General features: G+C 43.5%; 1 protein-coding gene across 1 annotated transcript in view; it reads right to left on the bottom strand.

Moving 5' to 3' along the window:
• The window catches only part of MAP1B (microtubule associated protein 1B), a 234,430-nt gene that overhangs the window by 139,700 nt on the left and 73,373 nt on the right, over positions 1-21,357 (bottom strand). The window contains exon 5 of the mRNA XM_067031113.1: positions 606-764. The gene's annotated coding sequence lies outside the window, so the exon portion shown is untranslated. The remainder of the gene's footprint in view (positions 1-605; positions 765-21,357) is intronic.

Below are 21,357 nucleotides of genomic sequence, written 5' to 3'. Positions count from 1 at the left end.
AGTAACAGGGAGCCTTCAACTTTATTTCTCTTTCCAGCTGCTTTTGGGACACCTGAACCTGGATGCTCTGTCCACTCCTCGAATGTCATATGTTGAAAGCCAAACCCTTGACTACCCTTCCAAACCAACATTTGATCATTTTTCTGCTTCTGTCCAGGGAACCACAATTCTCCTTGTCTTTGACCTCTTATTCTTCTTTGCCTAACATGTGCTCCCAGTAGCGCTGACCCTTCAGGATGATAGGACCATCATGTTCTGGGATAATAAAGCCTAGGAGGACATGGGAATACTCACAGACAACTGAGTTTATCAGGAACAATCCATTGCTCCTTTCTCTGATCTGATTACACCTTGTAATCCTGCCTCTGAGGGCTCAGGGAGCCACTGAGTCCATCTCATCCTCAGGTAGGGCAACTGAACTGTTCTGCATCTCCAGGACCACCTAACAGCATTGTCAAGGTCCCAGCATAATTGTTTTCATCCATCACTTCTACAGCACATTGATTTCTTGATCTTTTGAAGTTATGGATTCTCACTCCAGAAAAATATGCTTATGTACCTTCCCATAACATTTTGCATGTAACTTAAAGGGTAGATAGACCTACCTCCCATGAAGCCAACTCACTGATTCCCTAGGTATTCATGGCTTCTAGGTTAAGAGTCCTGGACCAGATCATTTCAAAGTCTTCTGCCAGTTCTAATACAGTATGGTTATTTTAATTCTTTTATGCTCCCCCAAGCTTGGTCAGCTTCTGTCTTTCTCTCTGAGAAAAAGAGAGAGAGAGAGAGAGAGAGAGAGAGAGAGAGTTAAATTCTTCTTACTTAATTGGTTCTCTCCAGCCAAATAACAGCTAGTAATTATCAAATTAATAAAGCATCTCTGTTATTCATAATGTGCTCACAAACAAATGGATACAATCTTGTAAACTGTGTTTCACTGAAGGTATGACTGAGTTAATACACAAAAACTGAAAATGAATTATAATATTATTGCAACTTTTCTTCCATCATTCAGAATGTTTACCTGCAATATCTAAGGCAAATAAAAAACAGCCCCAAATAAGATGCTCAGTTTCATTTTTAAAAAGAGAAATGAGGGCTTCCCTGGTGGCGCAATGGTTGAGAGTCCGCCTGCCGATGCAGGGGACACGGCTTCGAGCCCCGGTCCGGGAAGATCCCACATGCCGCGGAGCAACTGGGCCCGTGAGCCATGGCCGCTGGGCCTGCGCGTCCGGAGCCTGTGCTCCGCAACGGGAGAGGCCACGACAGGGAGAGGCCCGCGTACCGCAAAAAAAAAAAAAAGAGAGAAATGAAGCTACTGCAGTTGTTTTTACGCACTGATTTTGGTTGTTTTTTTTTTTTTGCGGTACGCGGGCCTCTCACGTGGGCCCCCCCCGCGGAGCACAGGCTCCGAACGCGCAGGCCCAGCGGCCATGGCTCAGGGGTCCAGCCACTCAGTGGCATGTGGGATCCTCCCGGACCGGGGCACAAACCCGCGTCCCCCGCATCGGCAGGCGGGCTCTCAACCACTGAGCCACCAGGGAAGCCCTGAGATTATTTTTACTTATCTTGACAACTCCTTCACAACCTTCATGTAGAGACTTCAATGTTATCTTCTGCTACTCAAAGACAATTCAGGATTTATTTTTAAAAAAAGAAGAACCATACAAACTGTCATAGAGAGACTCAACGACGAGCAGCTATTGGTTATTTACTTCTCAGTTATGGGAAACTGAAAGGTAAAAATACTTGATGCCCTCTGCTCCCTATCCTTACCCACCCAACTTCCATAGGCTAGCAGGAAATATCACCCAGGACAAAAGAAAGGGCCGTGGGACGCAAGGGTTTGTTTATTTGGCAAACATTTATTGAGCACATCTATGTGCCAGCAACTTGAAAAGAAATTGGGATATGGAAGCAGAGAAGAGAAATATAAATACAGGCCCTAAGCTCATGGAGCTTACATTGGACAGATGAATAAGTGAACATAGCTGAGACAGAGCAAGTGGGGAAACCTTTAAGTCTAGTAAAACGCACTCCTTTGTCTCTCCCTATGGACAGCTCCCAGCCCCTAGGTATCTATGGCATCTTTGGAGAGTTGAGAGAATGTGCTACATTCCAGAGTAGGGAGGTTCCAGCATCAGCACTGGTGATGATCTTTTTTTTTTCCCTTTCAACATGCCAAATGGCTAATAAATATATTAACTCATAATACGGTGTTATGTCCTTATCTTATAAACAAGTTATAGGAGACACAAGTATTTTATGGTTGGCCAAAGAGGGCAAGGCGGGGGACAGGGGGAAGAAGACACTCTCACTCCTGGCTTGTCTAAGGAATTAGAAATGCATTTGGTCTTTCTTCTCACCCCAATCAAGACAGCTAATCTCTACATATGATTTGTTTTGTTTTTGGAGTAATAACAATGCTCAGCTGAATGGTCGAAGAAATGCTACATACATTAGTCTGGATCTGCCAAGGAACAGATGCCAAGATGGGATTAGATGTGCAAGAGATTTCCTGGAGGAAAGAGCCTGAAAGGCAAGGAGCACCTTCAGACCACAGTAGAGGTCTAACACCTGTAGAGGGAGGTGGGGGGAAGGAAGGAAGATTGGGTAAGAAGGGTCTCAGACGACAGCAAAGTTTCAAGAAAGATTCAAGCCTATGGAGAGTCCTTGAGACAAAGTTTTCCTTGAAGGAGTTCTGCATCTCACAGAATGAGCCCACCTTAATGCCCTTGCTGTGGTGGCTAGGAGCAGCTGGGGGTAAGCATGGCCTTAACATGAGTGTCATGGTAGGTCCAGAGGGGCAGCAGCTGAGAATATCAATCCCCCATAGCAGGAGATCTGAGTGGTACATTTCCATGGCCACTAAAGTATGTCACTCTGTTGACCTTGAGGAAGTCTCCTGCCTGCTCCAAGCTTCCATTTCCATTGCTTCAAGCTCTGTTCTGGTCTATAAGTTGTTTCTGGGAAGCAGTCTCCACTGGACATTTCAGCAGCAGCCCTGGGTCACATTTGATGCCAAGAAACACAAATTCCCCTCTCTTCTTCATACTCAGACTAAGCATCAAGAACATTCTTATTCTTTGTTCCTAACCACATTTCCTGGTACTCTGAGTGGGATGGAAATGCCTACTGCAATGAATGGCTACCCTGGTCCCTTCCAGTCACTAATTTAAAGTCAGTTCTGCAACAAAGTCTGTGGGTAAAGAAGATATCTGGTGACTGCCTAAGCCAAAGAACCACATTCAGTCAAGTGGCATCAGTTCCCAGAATCCACCCTCCCCTTGCCTCATGTTTGGTAAAGAAATTATTTTAAAAACACTTTCCCCAGAAGAATGAATACAGCCTTTATTTGATATCACCTGGACCACATCAGAGATGCTGGAGCCTGGAATTTAAAAAGCTAAAGCAACCCATTGTTCTAAGAGGGGCTTATACAAATGGCCTGCTCAGCCCCAGTTCGTTCCAAGGTAACTTTACTCATACCTGGTATTAGCCTTGCTTAGATTGCCTTATTGAAAGAATGCTGTTCTGCATTAGCCCTGGTTGTGGTTAGACAGGTTACATATGTCTGGACCTTCTAAGCATGATACTAGAAAGGAAGAGTCAGGCTGGAGAAATCTGAGATGGTCTCCACACAGTGATGGTGTCTTTCACATTGACCACGGGTGATGTTCTAGAAAATAATTATTAAAGGACAGACATGGGAGCACGTAAAGAAAACGATTAGTCATCATTCAGAGTCAGGTTGGTTCAGTTTATCAGTCTGTCTGTGAGTTAACTGAAAATTATTTATTTTGTCTCTAGTATTGTGACAAAAACAGACATGCTTTCTATCATACTGGCTCTTACTGTCGAATAAGGGTGAGAGAAAATAGCACAAACAAGCATTCTAAGCTTACCTCAGTGCCTTTGCCAGACCACTATTCTAGACAAATATGCTATGCATGGATTTAACAAAGTATCTGACAAAGTGTCTCTTGATAATCTTGAAGGCAAAATGGAATAATGTGAGCCGGCTAATAGAACAGTCCCATTTTATACTTAGGTCCAAAAATTTAGTTGTTCAAGAACAAAGTTGAGGACATGTGGGCCAAGAGAAGACTTATTGGAAGAGACCTGGAGAGTGTGAGAAAGAAAAGCCAGCATGACTCAGCACTTCTCCATGATGCCCAAAGCTGCTGCATCTGGAGCCTACAGCACAGGACATGGAGGGTTAACAGCAGATCAGGGATGCTGTGGTCCAGGGGGATGGCTAGTGTCACCTAGGAAGTACCAGCGACTCCATCAGGTGTGGTCTGATCCGCTACTGTAGACTTTTAAAGTCCTGGTCCAATTAGAGGGTTGTTATCAAAACACACCAGAGGATATTTTTAAAATTGTACTTTCTTTGCAGAACGCCAGCAGGGAAAGGTCAAAGGTATAATGCATGCCTGAATTAAAGTAAACAATAACAAAAAGGAGCTCACAAATAAATTATTTGTTATAGTTAACAATTAATATTAGAGCTGAAATGATTTTATTTTATGCAGGACAAAACCAACAAAAAGATTGAGCTAGGTAAATTGAGGGTTTACTATGTGCCCGGTAATATGCTGTGTTTAATATGCACTGGCCCCTTTAAGACTCTCAGTAGTCTATGAAGTCAATGTTGTTATTATCCCCAGTTTGCAGGGAGGATGCTGAGTGTTGACCAAGGCTGGAAAGTGCTAAGTCAGAATATGAATCCAGGTCTGCCTTGCTCCAGAGCTTACTCATTAAACAATATTGCCTCTTGCAAGTAAAATTTTTCTTCTTGCAAATAATAACATGAACGACATCAACCTTTTCAAAATGAGAAATATGTTCCAATTGGATATTTGTATATTATAGGAAAAATATTGTCATATATTCCCATCAGGGAAAGCATCAAGTCTATCCTTTTTGTTTGTTGTTTTTAGCATAATAGGAGAAATTCTTTTTCCAAAGATTTATTGCAGAAAAGTAATGACAAGTGGCCCCTCTGTGTTTAGTGACAGATATTCAATCCAATTTTCTCTTAAAAATCATTAATTTCTTTATATTGTATACTTCAGTCTCAATTTTTTTAGAAATCTGAATCCACAGTTGTTTCCTTTTCCTTTGTAGAATTCTAGTTTTGTGTTGATTTGAATCAGAAACAGTTTAAAAGCTGACTTTTCATTTAAGATTTTTTTTTTCTTAGAACCTGATCCATGGGAAGTGAGTTTTTGTGGTCCACACATTCAATATACAGCAGGTCATTGCACTCCATCACCATTGTTCACCTAGGGGTCTCCATCCCTGCATCTTTTTGCCTGGGAGAGACAATATGCTTAGCTCCCCTCTATGGATCTCTATTTCTTTAAACCAGTTTTAATAATCCTGTTCCCTTTTGTCAGACACCCACTCTCCCAGTCTTCCTTGCAGCCAGCCGTAGTCTTGGGATCCAATTTTTGCCAATGAGATATAAGAGTGAAGTCTACTAGGGGATGTTTTAGGAAAGATTTTATTTTCAGATAAAAGGACAGACACAAGAGGAAAAGCTTACTGGAGTCATGCCTTGTCAACCTTCTACTCAACTTGCTTCCTATGTGAACATGTTGCCTGGAAAGGCAATCTCCTTTGTGGCCATGAGGTAACATGCTGAAGATGCTTGAGCAGAAAACTAGAAAGGCCTGGATTTTTTGTCTGGTTACTGAGCAGCTGAAACAAGCCTGCCACTGCCTACCTCCCAACTACTCAGAAGGTAAGAAGACCAAATTTTTAATTGTATAAGCCACTGTTAACCAAGTTTCCTATTTCTTGGTATTAAAAACCTTTTTAACTTTTATACATCACAAATACATGTTAAATATATAAGGCACCGGGCTTCCCTGGTGGCGCAGTGATTGAGAATCCGCCTGCCAATGCAGGGGACGCGGGTTCGTGCCCCGGCCCGGGAAGATCCCATATGCTGCGGAGCAGCTGGGCCCATGAGCCATGGCTGCTGAGCCTGCGCGTCCGGAGCCTGTGCTCCGCAACGGGAGAGGCCACAACAGTGAGAGGCCCGCATACCGCAAAAAAAAAAAAAAAAGAATAAAGTTCCATCTGTTTTATATATATATATATATATATAAGGCAAAGTACCCCAGTGACACAGGTCAATGCAGTGATGGCTTGGTCAGTGCTGTTGAGATTAAAAGGCACATGCTCTTGCATTGGTGATTTCTCCACATTCTTGGGTATGACAGGTCACTCCCAAAAGGCTTGTTATCACATTACAGTAGGAACAACTATATAAATACACCTAGTATTTTTCATCTGTGTTCAATACGAAATACATTTTAGACAAACGCCTGCTGCTGGCATTGATCTTTACTCCAAGGATCCACCTGTGAACATCTGCAGGCTGCTGAATTGGAAAAGGCTGACCCCGCAAGCCCCTCTCTTCCCACTTAGTCATCCCCATGGCTACAGCTCAGAGCCTTGGGTAAATATGCTGATCACAGAGTGTAGCTGTAGTGGGATGCTCATTAAAGGAGACCAAACACGCTCAGAAACACAATCCCTGAAGGTGGCACTTGGGGAGTAAACTTGAAGCAATCACAGATATAATGCCTGAGAGTTCTCAGCAGTTGATTTAAAGCCGTCATGACACCTCAGACTAGCGCTCCAGACCCAGAACTGCATGGCCCAGGAGGGAATGAGTGGGTGATGCAGACCTAGGATGATGAAAGGACTAGGACACAGGCTGCCTCCTAGCTCACCCCTGGGGAAGGCTTTTCGCAATTCCCCAGTGAAGGAGGATTAGATTTTATCATCAGAGCTGAATGACTAGTTCCTTATTATTAGACATAATCATGCTTAGTAAACTTTGGAGCAAAACGACATTCACTTCCTTTCTTATACTATGGTAACTTACAATTAGTCATTTTTTTGCCTTTGTGAACTTTCAAGTGAAAGAGACCCTTCAGGGTGATGTCTGGAATGGATGGACCCGACTGGTGATTTTAGTCAAAATTCTCATCCCTAAAGTGAGCCAGCCCCTCCTCTACCCGTTTAATGGGCATAAAGGGCTAATGCTTATAAAAGAGTCTGCCCATGGCCAACACCCACAGACAACAGCTTTCTCTCCCTGCCCAGACAGAATTCTCTCTCATCACAGTTTATATTTCTTTTTTCTTTTTTTTTTTTTTTTTTTGCAGTACGCAGGCCTCTCACTGTTGTGGCCTCTCCGGTTGTGGAGCACAGGCTCCAGACGCGCAGGCTCAGCAGCCATGGCTCACGGACCCAGTCGCTCCGCGGCATGTGGGATCCTCCCGGACCGGGGCACGAACCCGTGTCCCCTGCATTGGCAGGCGGACCCTCAACCACTGCGCCACCAGGGAAGCCCTGGCTTGCAAATTTAAGTGACACGGACACCAGGCATACCCTTGTTCTAGCCCAAATCAGACCATGAAGATTTCAACAACATCTTGTAAGTTACCAGTTGAACTCTGCCCACAATCCCACTCCCTTCCTCACTGTGACCTGTAACAGAAGGGACAGGAGACATCTCTAATCCTAGCTTGTCTGGGTCCCTGTCTCAAAACCTTGACAACCAAAGATATATAACATCAGCATGAGCCTCAGTGTTATGCTTTGAAGAAGCAAAAAACCCCAAATACTACATACGGTTGGACCAGTTCCTAGGGGAATGGGTTTTCTGGAAATATTGTTATTCTAAAGCAATTTGTTGGGGGTAATAGAAAAAAAAAAAAAAAACTAGGAAAGCCATTATGTAAATATGAGGTTATTCATGGCAATTCAAAACCACCTGCCTTGAAGAAATAATGTCAGTAGAGGGGATATGAAAGTTTTCCCCAGTCTGAGTTACTATCCCTCCTTGCGATTAACATCAGGCCTGTATGGTTATTGATGTTATTGCTACACTGCTGCACATCTTCTCTCCTACTAGAAGGTACTCTTTCCTTGGCATCATTTATCCTTGAAACACTGAAACCCCCGACATCTATCATCCCACCAGTGCCCCTCTGGGCTTAGAGGAATGGTAATCGGCTCACAATGAGAGAAGAGGTAGCGCTTTTATGAGGATGAGGTAGTGATGGGGGATGCGATCTCTCTTCCTGAATTCTGGCCCAAGGGTTCTGAGATTACCAGGAGGCCAGTTGTTCTTCTCTGTTAGCAATACCTGAGCACAACTCTAGCTGCCTAAAAAAAATAAACCAGGTGAATCCACACCTCAAGGGAAAGCCAAGGAATTTATTTAAAGCCAAAAAAAACCATAGCCTCATACATAGAGTCCTTGAACACTTAATAATAATGATAAAACAATAACAATAAAGGAGGCTGTAGGCAGATAGCATTTTTTTTTCTTTTTTCTTTTTCTTTTCTAGCAATTTTTAAAATTAACAGCCTTACTGAGGTATAATTTTCATACCACACTGTGGAGAAAAAGGAGTCCTCCTACACTGTTGGTGGGAGTGTAAACTGGTATAGCCACTATGGAGAACGGTATGGAGGTTCCTTAAAAAACTAAAAATAGAGTCACCATATGATCCTGCAGTCCCACTCCTGGGCATATATCCAGAGAAAACTATAATTCAAAGAGATATATGCACCCCAATGTTCACAGCAGCACTATTTACAGGAGCCAAGACATGGATGCTAAGTAAATGTCCATCAACAGATTAATGGATAAAAGAAGATGTGGTATATATACACACAATGGAATATTACTCAGTCATAAAAAAGAATGAAATAATGTCATTTGCAGCAAAATGGGTGGACCTAGAGATTATCATACTAAGTGAAGTAAGTCAGCCAGAGAAAGATAAATATCATGTGATACTGCTTATATGTGGGATCTAAAAAAAAAAACACAAATGAATCTATTTATAAAATAGAAATATACCCACAGACATAGCAAACAAATTTATGGTTACCAAAGGGGAAAGGGGGGAGAGGGATAAATAGGAGTTTGGGATTAACATGTACACACTGTTACATATAAAATAGATAACTAACATAGTTACAGGAACTAGCATAGTTCCCTGTACTGTATAGCACAGGGAACTATGCTCAATATTTTGTAATAACCTACAAGGGAAAAGAATATGAAAAAGAATATATATATGTATGCATAACTGAATCAGTTTGCTGTACACCTGAAACTAACACAACATTGTAAATCAGCTACACTTCAATAAAAAAAATACTATGTGAAAAAAATAATTTTCATACCATAAAGTCACCCATTTAAAATCTACAATTCTATGATTTTCAGTAGGCTACAGAACTGTGCAACCATCCGCACAACCTAATTTTATATTATTTCCATCATCCCCCAAAGAAATCTCCTATCGCTTTATAGTTAATCCTCATTTCCACCCTCAGCCCTAGGCTACTTCTAATCTACCTTCTATGTCTGTGAGTTTGCCTATTTGGACATTTCATACAAATGGAATCATGCAATATGTGTTCTTTGATCTGACTGCTTTCACTGAGCATACATTTTTTGAGGTTCACCCATGTTGTAGCATATCATCACTTCATTCCTTTTAATTGCCAAATAATATTCCACTGTATGGATATACCGTATTTGTTTATCCATTCAGCAGTTGAGGGACACTTGGGCTGTTTCCACTTTTAGCCTATTGTGAATAAATGCTCCTATGAACATTCATGTGCAATAATTTTGAATTTTAAGGATTTATGTAAAATCTCATCCTATTTCTACCTTTCAGTTGGCTAAAATTTTTTCTAAATATTCAGATTCTTCCATCTGAGTGCCACTATTTGAACCTGTTTCCTTTCTCCACATCTTATGTCTGCCTTTGCCCATTCTTTTGTAACAGCATCCAGTACCAAACTGCTTGCTCATTCTCCAGAAGGCTTTATAGATTCCACCAACATATCTATTTAAAATATCTTATTTCAGACTGCATTCCAACTATCAGAATGTTCTAATCAATTTCCTTTCATTCTATCCTAAGATCCCCAAACAACCCCCATCCATCCCAGTCTTGTAAGGCATGGTATAATGGATGCTTTCAGGACATGGTGACATAAATAAGGGCCTGGTTCTTGGTGACTTTTAGGTGTAAAAATTAGATTCCAGATAGGGCCAGGCATTAGGTAAAACCAGCCACATCTTCTCTAACAGTTTGCCTTTTAACTCAGTAAGTAACTTGAATTATCCCAGCACTGATTATTGGGAGCAGAAGATTCAATTCCACTTTAGAAAGGAAAAAACTCACTCATTTAAACTTGGAATAAGTTTAAAACAGAGCAAAGCTTCTATTAAAATGCTGTAAAAATGTTACCCTTTTTATTCAGATCTCACAATATAGTACATAGTCATACCTGTATTTCCTACAAAGAAAGGTAAGATTTCCACTTATTCTAATGAACACTTAGTTTATGATATTCAATTGGTAAACTTCATAACCTTGGCATTTTAGGAAATTGGACTCCAATAGCTAGAGGGATGGATTTTTAATTTCATGCCTTGGCATGAACACGTACACAAACCCCCAAACGATTATAATTCCCCAAGATGCATACAATTACTGACCTTTGTTTTGTTTTTTTGGTACACGGGCCTCTCACTGTCGTGGCCTCTCCCGTTGCGGAGCACAGGCTCCGGACGCGCAGGCTCAGCGGCCATGGCTCACGGGCCCAGCCGCTCCGCGGCATGTGGGATCTTCCGAGACCGGGGCACGAACCCGTGTCCCCTACATCGGCAGGCAGACTCTCAACCGCTGCGCCACCAGGGAAGCCCTGACCTTTTTTCTTAAGGAAGGATTCCTTAAAGTTCTCTAACCCTAACAACCAATTCAGCCTACAACCTCAAGGACAATTTTTCAGGTTTACCACCTACATATTAAAGGAAAAGTTTGGACACATTTGTAGATAGAGCTGCAAAACTTGAGGAATTAAAAGTCCATGTATAAGCCCCAAGCCTGGTCTGATCCCAGGACATTTTCTCTCCAGGTCAACCTTGTCCCCTTTAGATTTCCGTTTCCAGTAGTCAGCAGGAATGTTCTGGAAGGTGAGTTTTCTAGCAACTCTCTAGAGCCCAGTCCCTCCCATCAAAAAATTGTGGTGTCCCAAGGCCCTTTTTTCTTTAATTAGTTCATTCAAGGAACTAACCAAGGCTGGTTATTAACAGTCAGTTTCTCCTTTCCAACATTTCTAGGTGTAGAGACTTTCATAAGTACTGCCAACAGGGGGAACAAAGCCTAATTTTTCCATCGAATCCTGCTCCCCCTTTGTGGCAAGAGAGATTTATCCCTTTACTCATTTTCAAAAGCTAGTTTACTAGAGGAATTTAACTTTCCTGTATTACAACCTGGAGGATGCTGTGAAGGAGAGCAGGATATGCCACCCCAAAATGTGCCATTTTGGTGTAAGGATAGTTTTCAGCTGACAGTGATGAAGAATCAACAGATGCAAGAAGAGTTCTTTGCCTTCCTCTTTTTTTGCCTAAAAAAGCAGGGCATAAATTTCCCTTTGTGAAGGTGTCTCCCACTTCCCAGGAAGAGGAAAGCCCTCATATCACTGGAGACAAAAGCTCAACACCAAAGCAAGTTTGTGCAAACAGACCTTACTAAAATAACCCCTATCTTCCATTAATTCTCCCAAATATTTCCTAGTCACTTCCCCGTAATCTATTCTCCCTTAAATCCCAAATTCCCTTACCTTTGTTAAAATGATATATAAGTCCCCAAGTCTAGCCACGTCTTTGAGTTTCACTTCTTTTCTGTGAACTCCCATGTATGTAAAATATTAATAAAAACTGTATGACTTTTTTGTTGCTGTTAACCTGTCTCCTGTTAGGTTAATTCACAGGCGTCTAATTTCAGAACCTAAGAGGGTAGAGCAAAAACTTTTCCTCCCAGAAAATCTCCAGTCTGGATTCTGAGCATTTGTTAGTCAAGCCAAATGTAGCACCTGCACAAAGATGTGTCTAACCTATGTGTCTCTTAAAAGGTCTCACCCAGTAACTTTTTAATGATATGACCCATATAATGACCTGAACCCCTCCACAGAGCCCTGTGTGAATAAGTCCTTTAAAATTTACTTTTGAATGCCAAATACATGTCAAGGGGTTTCTGCCTCAGTCTGAGGTGACTATGCCATAATTCAGTCCAAACTGAATGGTTCTCAGAACACACTGTAACTGTTTTGGTAGTTATGGCTCATTAGGGGTCCTATGAAGTAACTTAAAGGAATACAGAAATTATTGTCCCCTTGTGACTTGGGAGTCAGAAAATACCCTTCTAAAAATCTTTATAATGTGTTAAATTATAACATTGTTTGAAGTCTTACATAATTTTTCCTTCATCCCATCACTGTTTAAAATAACAGTTATTTGACAGTAATTAGTCTGGACAATACAAAAACAAACAAAAAGAAAAAGGATGTCATGACACCGATGTGCGGCCAATTGTACTTGCTCAATATTTTCTTGCCACAAGAAACTAAAATCAGATAATGGGGTAGGACAGAGCATCTGAGAGTTTTTTGCTTGGTTGAGTTATTAAACCTCTTGGAAGGATTATTTGTCTTCTTCATGATTATTAACACTATTCCTCAACAGTTTTGGGTCCAGAAAAGTATGAACCATGTAGCAATTAGAGCTGCCCTTTGAATAGAATTGGGTCTTTGGGAACTAGTGAATTTCCCATCAGTAGTGGGTTGTTAATTGAGGGAACGAATGAACGGCTGGCACTGTCCACTTGAGGTGATTATAGACGTGTGGTCTGTGCCCATGCTCAGTGGGCACAGCACAGGGGACTGTGGGGCTCACTAATGTCAAAGGTTTTCTGAAACCCCACGCTTCCATGAGCCTCTGGTTAGCCTAAGGTAGCCAAAGAAAGACAGCAATAAGCCATCAGTATGCTTGATTTTATTTTTCACTCAATCTTTAAGTTCTGCAGGGAATTTAATGTGTTTTTCCTCAGTTTCATTGATTGTGCAATTCTGGTTCCTTTAGGAATTCTCACAATGTATCAGTGCCTCCTAGCAATTTCTTATAAATAAACTGCAATCCCAACAAAAAATATTGATGGAACAATTTCTGCCCAAACCCTCTGATCAGGCTCTGATATAAACCTTCTGTTTAATTCTAGCCTGCTTTTTATTGCCTAATGAATAGAATTTTCTTTGGGAAGACACAGACTGTCATCCTTTGATTTCATTTCCAGAATTCTGAGGCAGTTTCAGTTCTGGCCCAGGGAGTTGTACAATTCTCTGGCTGGCTGAATCATGCTTCGGAAAAGGAGCTCTGAGAATTTATTTTGTAGGTGTTCTTTGTTTTTTAAATTTATTTATTTAATTTTGGCTGTGTTGGGTCTTCGTTGCTGCACGCGGGCTTTTCTCTAGTTGCGGCAAGCAGGGGCTACTCTTCGTTGTGGTGCGTGGGCTTCTCATTGCATTGGCTTCTCTTGTTGCGGAGCACGGGCCCTAGACGCATGGGCTTCAGTAGTTGTGGCATGTGGGCTCAGTAGTTGTGGCTCGCGGGCTCTAGAGTGCAGGCTCAGTAGTTGTGATGCACGGGCTTAGCTGCTCTGCAGCATATGGGTTCTTCCCAGATCAGGGCTCTAACCTGTGTCCCCTGCATTTGCAGGCAGATTCTTAACCACCGTGCCACCAGGGAAGCCCTGTAAAGTGTTTTTAAAGCTTTCAGGCAATAGTCAATGAATAGCTGAAATTCAGAATGATGCAAATTTATCTTTTATCTCATTCCATTGACCAAAGGCCTGTTTGAGGATTATCATCTGATTGATTGAAATGAAAACACATTAATTGTCCCAAAACTAAGATTGGGACAGCATTGTGGATCTGGCAGCCGGCTTCTGGGAAGAGAGTGTGGAGAGCCCCTGCACGTGCCACATTTCTAGGCAAAGGAGAAGAGTTGGCTGGAATGTGATCCTTTCCCTGGGGGCCATGCTCCTGTGGGTCTCTCGCACACATCCCCGGGCTGGCTCCAGCCCAGTCTCCAGCCCTCCCAAGCAAAGGCATTTCCAATGATAGTGGCTTAGATGATAGGCCAGAAAGTCTGTTTATTTGGCCTGAAAGGACTCGGGACAGGGCACAGGGGCATCCTTATTCATCTTTAAGTCAAGTACTTACTTTTCTTGTTTTCCAAGATCTGACTAAAGAAGGCCTGTTAATCCTAAAACAGGAGCAATTTAGATGAAGTATAAGGAAGACTTTTCAGATATGAGATATTGAACTGCCTCCCCCTGCAAGTGGAGTTTTCCTGGGAGGGAAGATGAACTATATCATCATTCAAGCTTGCTTCTGGCTTAGAGCTCTGAAATTTCTTTCTGGATATGGTTTCTATTTTCGTTGCAGCAGAAAGATTTGATTTCAAAGACAGATAGGAAAACTGTGTGTGGGTGAACTTCTGGGGCAGGAAATTTTTTTTTAAATGAAATTGAATTGCTTTATTTTTCTCATACATTTCCAGTCCTTTAATGATCCTATTCTGATTCCTTATATCTCTGATGACACAGGGTTATTTTATTTTATTATTATTTTTAAAATTTATTTATTTTTGGTTGCGTTGGGTCTTTGTTGCTGCGTGTGGGCATTCTCTAGGTGCGGCGAGTGGGGGCTACTCGTCGTTGCAGTGCGCAGGCTTCTCATTGCGGTGGCTTCTCTTCTTGTGGAGCACGGACTCTAGGCATGCAGGCTTTAGCAGTTGCAGCATGCGGCCTTCTTAGTTGTGGCTTGCGGGCTTTCGAGCGCAGGCTCAGTAGTTGTGGCGCACAGGCTTAGTTGCTCCGTGGCATGTGGGATCTTCCCAGACCAGGGCTCGAACCCATGTCCCCTGCATTGGCAGGTGGATTCTCAACCACTGCGCCACCAGGGAAGTCCTGGGGCAGGAATTCTTAACGTGAGGTCCCTGGCCTCTAACTGATGAGCAGCAGAGGCCTATGAACTCCCAAAATTGTATGTGAAATTGTGTTTCTGTGGATATTGGAGGGAAAACATTCATGGCTGCCATCAACTTCCCAAGGGAGTTCATGATGAAACAACAAAAACAAAAACAAAACCAGTGAAGAATCATTGCTCTAAGAGAAGCGTTTGTTTCGTGAGGATGATTAACTCACTCTGATTCCAGCTGTTCCTTCGTGAACCTTTGAATGCAGTGGGAAGATGAGGAAGATGGCCAGGGAGGCTGGGACAGAGGAGCCTGATGGAGGGCTGAGTTCAGGGTGCCTCCACCCTTATACATTCATTCATTCACTCAACAAATATTTATTGAGCAACAACTATGTGCCAGGTGCTATTCCAGGCATTGCAGATATAGCAATGAACAAAAGAGCTGAGGATTCCTGCCTTTATGAAGTGTACATTTAGGGAGGTGGCAGAGAATAAATCATAAACACAACATGAGTATATTATATAGTGGAGCCAGATAAGGGGGACTCACTGTGAGGAGGGGAGGAACAGGATGGTGGAAGGTGGGGCAGTTTGTGCTCTTACACAGGGCAAATCTCAAAGAGAAGGTGTCATTCGATCAAAACCTTAGAGGTGAAGGAGTCTGCCTTGAAGATGTCTTATGTCTGGGGGAAGACCATTCTAGCAGAAGAAACAGGCAGTATGTTCCTAAGATGGAAGGGAAGGGAATGTCTGATGGAAGATCAGTAAGAAGCCATCCAGGTGAGACCATGACTTGGACCAGGGTGGCGGCAGTGGCAGTGGTGAGAAGAGGCAGGATTCTGGACATATTTTGAAGGGAGAGTCAGTAGCATTTCTGTATGGATCGGGTATGGGTCGTGTATCAACATTTCTCAGCTTCTCCTCCTCCATGCCCCCTCATCACTGGGTGCTCCTCCCACCCTCTTTCCCAAGTTGGTCCACAGTCTACATCTGCACAGTCCAGTCCGGTAGCCACCAGCCACATGTGGCTGCTGAGCACTGAAATGTGGCTAGTCCAAATTGAGATAGGCTTTAAGTATAAAATACACACTCAGGGCTTCCCTGGTGGTGCAGTGGTTGAGAGTCCACCTGCCGATGCACGGGACACGGGTTCGTGCCCCGGTCCGGGAAGATCCCACATGCCGCGGGGCGGCTGGGCCCGTGAGCCATGGCCTCTGAGCCTGCGCGTCCGGAGTCTGTGCTCCGCAACGGGAGAGGCCACAGCAGTGAGAGGCCCGCATACCGAAAAAATAAAATAAAATAAAATAAAATATACACTCAAATTTGAAGATTTTAGTCCAAAAAAACGTAAAGTATTACATTGGTAATTTTTAAAATATTGATTATATGTTGAAATGATGATATTTTGGATGTATTGGGTTAAATATTAAAATCAATTTCATATCTTTCTTTTTATTTTCTTATTACAGCTAATAGAAAACTAAAATTACATATGTAGCTCACATTATTTTAATATTTTTTTTAACATCTTTATTGGACTATAATTGCTTTATAGTGTTGTGTCAGTTTCTGCTGTATAACAAAGTGAATCAGCTATATGCATACGTATATCCCCATATCCCCTCCCTCTTGGACAGCACTGGTCTAGAAGATATTTGAGAGACCAATGGTTACATATGAGTCAAGAGTCCTCTGGGCTCATTCTTTCAAGAATGGAGATGATATGGAACTGCCTAAGAGTGATAAAGGGCAATAAATTTCCAAAATGCCTAACATGCTACTTTCTTTGAAAAAAATGAGCTGTTTACCCATGTGCAGAAACCCTGAGGTTGGCCCATCCAAACATCAACAACCAATGACTAGACCCAGCTTATAGGCACCCTTGAGAGCTCACTGCTCAGACAGCCTGAGATTGCTTCCCCTCAAACATCTGCAGCAACACACCATGAAGCCCCGAGGGGGCAATTCTTTCAGTCCGAAACCATGATCTCCAACTGGAAGTATCACTTCCTATCGACCTAATAGCCTCATATGAATGTCTAAACCTCTGGTGAGCTGGATGGTGTCTGGGCATCTCTGCTGAAGGATGGGTGTGGCTGGAGCTATGCATTTCTAAATTCTTTTCCCCCCTTATCCTGTTGCTTAGACTCTTCTCTATTTCACACACTCTATTTTATAGAGGGGGTAATGCTGAATACTCTGATTAGTAAAAATGCTTTTTTTTACTCCCACGGGTCAGAACCTCTGAGGGGAGGCACTGAGGATTCACATTTTTATCAAGCTTCACAGATTTTGATGCTTCCTTAAGTTAGAAAGCTGTTTGAGAGAAAGGGCAACACACACAGGTATGTAAATACGTGTGTGTGTGTGTGTGTGTGTGTGTGTGTGTGTGTGTGTATTATGAGAGAGAGAGACAGAGAGAGAGAGAGATCTAACAATAGAAGATCAATATGAGTGACCACAACAACAAAAACCTCAATCTATTTTCATTGCTTGGGAGGAAAATTCCACCCCGAGTCACAGGCAGGCAGTTCTGGGCGGCTCCTACCTCGCAAGCTCACGCTCTTCAGCCTCCTCCTCCTCCTCCTCCTGCCCAGAGCTGCCTAGGGCATGGGGAATGAAAGGATCTGTTTGCCACTTGCTACGGTGTCCTTTTAAAGCTCTGGTCTCCTTCTATATTCCTACCCTGCCCCGAGTCCTGCTGATTTCTTTCAAATTCTTTGTCTCAGTAGCCCAGAACATCTTTAGGGGATAGCAGACTCTCCTCTCTCTGAGTGTAGGCACAGGAAATTTAACCCCAAACCCACTGTCCTACTCAGCAACTAGGGCTGTGGACCACAGCCAATACCACACACAAAGCGTCAAGGGCGTCCCCTCGGCCACACACAAACAATGCTCTGCTGTTCCAACATCTCCCTGCTCTGCTTCCTTCAGATCGTAGTCTTTGGGGAAGACATGACTTTACCTTTCTGCAGTTGACCCACGGAGACACCCTCCTCAACTTGGGTTGTTTACGTGGGTTGCATTTGTCAAGAAACCATGTGACATGCAGGAAGCCATGAATGTCTTTCTAACTCTCAGTGGCCTGGAATACTGTTCGAACTGCACTGTCTCAGTTCTGTCTACTGAAAATCGTGGTCTCTGAGTGTGATCTGAGAACAGGAACACATCTCCCTGTGCCCAAGGGGAGGGAAGGGTGTTCCCACTACGGGTGGGGATCAGGAGTGGGTGGGTAGGGCGTATGGGGAGGGCTCTGGCTTGGCTGAGGGGGGAGCCAAGAAAATTTCTCTTGAGTTCTAGTAACTCGATCATTCTCTCTACTACGGAAGAGGGGCTCACAGCCTGGAAGGATTCTCAATGAGGATCAAGGGACAGGGGAGAGGACTTTTTCTAGGAGCCTGAAATCATTCACAAGATGAGGGTTTGTAGGTGGGACACGGCCCACATTTTATAGATTTCCACTGTAGTCTTTCCAGCAAGTATCTCGAGACTGGTCCATGAAACATTTCACACTTTGTGAGATTACCCTGCTTTTTAATATTTCTGACAGGTGTCCTACGGGTCCTTCTGGAGTGGCAATCTGTCCCTTTCTTCTGTTATGCTAATGTACTCACCCTGTTTCCACCGTCTGGGAGAGGATCAGAGATGAAAGATGGCCCTCCTCACCAAGCTTTTCTCTCACTGGCGTATTAAAAATACTGGAAGCATCCAAATGCCACAGACAGACTTCAGAGCTTCTCCTGATTACAAACCCTGCTGTTTATCTCATGCTTTTACTTGCACTGTTTGTTGTTTGCATTTATTTTCTTACAGAGGCCCTCTCCAGCCTCTGTGGCTATGGCTTAGATAGTGTTCGTTTGTATTTCCGAGCTCTCTGACTTTCAGTATTTGACCTTTGCTGAGACAGAAAGCATTTGAGGAAGGTGGGCTGTCAGGAGAGGATGGACAATGTGGGGGCTGGCGTCGGTACAGAGTGGTTTCTTACCCTCAGCATCTGTATCGGGTTATCTTTTAAAGATGATACCAAATTTAAATTGCATAAGATTAGAACATTTCTCAGAGCCAAATTATATATTTTTTTGCCTTTAAAGGCTAAAATAGGATTTTTAAGACTTATGGAAAGAGCTAGAAGGTTGGATGGAGAGAAAGATATGTTGGCAGATCACCAGAGCATGGAGTTAATTATGTCTCTTGTACAAACCTGTCAATATTTTTCTTCTCACTTTAAAACCGCACTCTCTCTCTTCTGCAACTGCATTGATGATATTAACCCTTTGTGACCCTTGAGAGAAGGAGGCAGGGCTTTATCGGGGGAGAGTACTACAAATGCAAAACAAACAGGGTTAAAATGATAAGCTGGGTTTCACACAAATCACTTTGAATGATCTGGCTGAATAGGAAGCTGGTGAGAAGGCAAGGACCTTCTGACTCATCACTGTTTTCTGTCCCTGAATTATGGTTTCGAGAATCTCAGGGCTGAAGGGGAACCTTAAGAACACCCAGTGTAATTCCCCCTACCCCAGTCTTTGCCCTCCCTACACCCTCTGCAAGCATCTTCTGGGCCCTTCTTGGCTACAGCCAGGTCTAGGGAGCTCTGTGCTATTAGAACTAGCCTTCATATTAAGAGGAAATTTGTTTTCTCGTAGCTTCTGCCCTTTGGCATTGGTATCTTAGGGCTTTGAGGAGATCTGGGATTACTCATGTCTGGCAGCCTGTGATGACCACCCATCACGTCAAGCCAGAAAAGATGGCTCAAGGACACGCTGATTCCTTGGCCCTAAGCCCCAAACACACTGGTGTCCATAATGGGATGGCTGACCTGCAGCCAATGTTAGCATCATTCACACCCCCGTCCTTTCCAGCGTGCACCATGCACCAGCAACATCAGCAACCCCCGGAGTGGACTGAAATGAGTCTGGAGTGCCCTCCCCAAACCTACTGCATCAGAATCTGCATTTTAATAAGATCCATCTGCACAATCGTAAGCACACCCTCACTTGCCCACGTGGCTTATGAAGAACACTGGCTGACTCTGACACATGTGCCTGATTTGGGGCCCCAGAATCTTGGTGCACAGCATTCCTGGGAACCAGTGACCCCGCCCAGGAAAAATGGACTTGCACGGTGGAGGTGGTGCTTCCAAGGAGGACACCTTGAAAGATGATAAAGACATCAGGTGAGTGCTTTGAGGACCTTGGAGAGGAGCCCTAAGATGTTCCCCCAACACTGGGAGATAGGAGCTTCAGGAAGTCTTGCTCCCTTCCTCTGGGACAGGCCCTCAGGCCTACTTACTGGGAAGAGATCCAGCTCGATGACTAAGAGAACTGTGAGTTTCTGGAGGCTCTGTAAATTCCCCAAGTCTGTTGTTATTGTTCTCAGTCTCTAACAATTTGTTTCAAAAAAGATTAATAGTATAAAACCACTTTAGGGGCCAACTTCCCAAAGACAGCAGGGAATCCGGGAAGTGGTGTATCCATCTATCACTCACAGCGAAGCTTGCAGAGAGAGGAACTTCCAGAGCAGAAAAGATGGCATCAGTGTGGTAAAAAGGAAAAGGAGAGTCAGGAGCTGAAGGAACGGAACAGGGGAGACCTGGAGGTGGCCACCCGTCAACCATCACCGCAGGGTTTAAGTGGCAGGAGGACCATGTGGCTGACTACTGAGTTATGGTTAACCTTGCACCGGAAGGTACTGGAAGGCAGTACAATACAGTCGGGGAGAGCATGGCACTTACCAGCTGTGTACCTCTGGCAGACCACTTAACCTGTCATTGATCATTTTCCCATCTATGAAACGTAGGCTGTAACAGCACTGACTTCACAGGATTAATGAGAACATACTTGTGGTGGGCACGGTGTCCTCTTCCCAACCATCCATTCCACCCCAGCTGCTTAAGGCTTTAAAGAGTTTCTAGAACCCCATCTCCTCCACAGTGATTTGTTAGGCATGGGCAGGTCTGAGCCAATTTGGGTCTCTCCTACAGTAGGACAAACTGGTCCTCAAACAGTAGGACAGAAAGACACAAGGAGTCTTGGGTCTTTATCACTGAGCCTCTGAACAAACCAGTCCTGAAGGCTGTCAATCTCTGGTCTCCAAGTTATGTGACCTAACACATTTTTTTTTCTGTTTCACTCTGTTGGAGTAGAGTTTCATGGTACTTGTAGCCAGAAGTATCCAAACAGATAGAAAGCTGTATGTAAAGTGTACCATGTGCAGCATGTAATAAGCTCTTGAAAATTGTTAGCACTTGCTGTTATTATTATTATTATTATTACAGACAGTGTACAAGACACGAACAGACCTTTGCTGGAAAAAGCATCAACCTAAAAAGGGTATAAAGAATGAGACATCTCAGGGGGGCTCCCAAGGGCTTCCCTGGTGGCGCAGTGGTTGAGAGTCCGCCTGCCGATGCAGGGGGCGCGGGTTCGTGCCCTGGTCCGGGAGGATCCCACATGCCGCGGAGCGACTGGGCCCGTG

The sequence above is a fragment of the Kogia breviceps genome, chromosome 4 (assembly GCF_026419965.1).
Source record: "Kogia breviceps isolate mKogBre1 chromosome 4, mKogBre1 haplotype 1, whole genome shotgun sequence".
Classification (NCBI taxonomy): domain Eukaryota; kingdom Metazoa; phylum Chordata; class Mammalia; order Artiodactyla; family Physeteridae; genus Kogia; species Kogia breviceps.
This window is presented reverse-complemented; position numbering and strand designations above follow the sequence as displayed.